At 39.0% G+C, this 1,580-nt stretch overlaps 1 long non-coding RNA gene across 1 annotated transcript; it reads left to right on the top strand.

Annotated features, from left to right (window-relative positions):
- The first annotated feature begins 366 nt into the window (after positions 1–366).
- On the top strand, positions 367–1,336 carry LOC311012732. Its single transcript, XR_014597067.1, has 3 exons — positions 367–538; positions 713–878; positions 1,067–1,336. It is a non-coding gene; the product is annotated as an uncharacterized lncRNA (long non-coding RNA).
- The last annotated feature ends 244 nt before the right edge of the window (positions 1,337–1,580 follow it).

The raw sequence follows: 1,580 nt of genomic DNA, 5'->3' as shown, positions 1-1,580 counted from the left end.
AAGAGTGAGGAGAAATAGATCAGGTAGGTGACGAGTTAAAATGCACCACAATGTTCCACTGTAAATTGGTTGGATGTGAGCATGTGTATGAGAATGTGTATAACTTCGTTCAGCACACAAAACAGCATACTAATGCCCCCTATTATTACTAGTGTGGGGTGCCTGACTGCTACAGAAAACACACAGGACTGCAAATTCATGTTTAGGAAGCAGAGGTCCTACCTGCAGGCTGCTGGGCCTATACCACCAGCTCTACCAACCTGACCCATCAGCTCTACCAGCTGACCCATCAGCTCTACCACCTGACGCATCCTTGAAATGTAAAGATTTTTTATTCAAATATTTAAAATGTAAAATGAGTGATTACATTAGACGCCATTTATTACCTTGTATGATTTACTACCTCTGACCAATGAACAATATTTATCCTTTAATGTTAAATCCATGCTATTGTGTGTTACTATGTTACAGCCATGTGCCACTGCTGTGGACATCAGTACTCCAGAATGCCCCAGCACCTCCTGCTTGATCATTCAAGGTAATGTTACTTGGATCTAGTATCAACATTTCTAACTCAGTATTTTGTTTTGATTCTAGAAATCTACATCACCACAATAAATAATGATAACAAATTACATTTGTATAGCCCTTTGTATCTGAAGCAGATCTCAAAGTGCTCATAACACATGATGTTGTATCTATTCATTTTCAGGTGACATGATGAAGCCCTCTGGATGGCTGATATCCATCGAGGGACATGTCGTGATGGGCCCACACCCTTTGTTTTTACACGGAGTAGCTGCTTTCTTCAGCAGCTATTCAGTCTTCAACCTCGAGTATCCTGCTGCTGGATCGGCGACGCTGGAGTTCATTCAAAGGTATTGTATAAAGATCTCTTTTAACCTTGTAATTCACATTATAGTACAGGCTTCCAACTCAATGATTATCTTGAGTTCTAAATTGCTGACAATGGAGGTACCTGAGGCTAGCCTGGTGAGACCATCCTGATCTCGCGAACTCATCCATAAATCTATTTAAAACTGAAACTATCTTTGCTTATTAACAGGTGCTTCCTGGGCATCAATCCTGGAAGAGGCTCAAAGACCAAGAAGCGGACAACAATGAACCCTCATGCAAACGCCCTTTTGAGGAAACCTATTGACTTTGAGTGGCCATCATAGTGAGACAGGTAGTTCACTCGCAAGTTTCTGCACAATTTATCTGCATTTTAAGATTGCTTTGGAAAGTTTGACTAGGAAGTTGAATTTCTTGTATTCTTGAATTTCTTGACATTTGCTGTATGTTGAAAAATATTTATTTGTTAATAAATATGCCATTGGGCTAACATTGACTTTACCTCAGAGTTGTTTGTTTTTTACAACAATGCATTGTAATATCACAAGACTGAAATCACAGTAAATTGCTGTAATCCTTACCGTGAAAGTCATGCAAAATTTATCCAATAATTTATTGTGAATTCACAGTAAAAGTACAGGGCCTTGTTGTAATGATGTACAGCAAAAGGTTGTAATTCCCCAGTAATGTACTGTAATATCACAGTAATTGCGTTGCCATAGAAG

The sequence above is a fragment of the Eutrigla gurnardus genome (genome assembly GCF_963514095.1).
Source record: "Eutrigla gurnardus genome assembly, chromosome: 4".
Classification (NCBI taxonomy): domain Eukaryota; kingdom Metazoa; phylum Chordata; class Actinopteri; order Perciformes; family Triglidae; genus Eutrigla; species Eutrigla gurnardus.
Note: the sequence above shows the minus strand (reverse complement) of the source record. Positions and strands in the feature narration are given on the sequence as shown.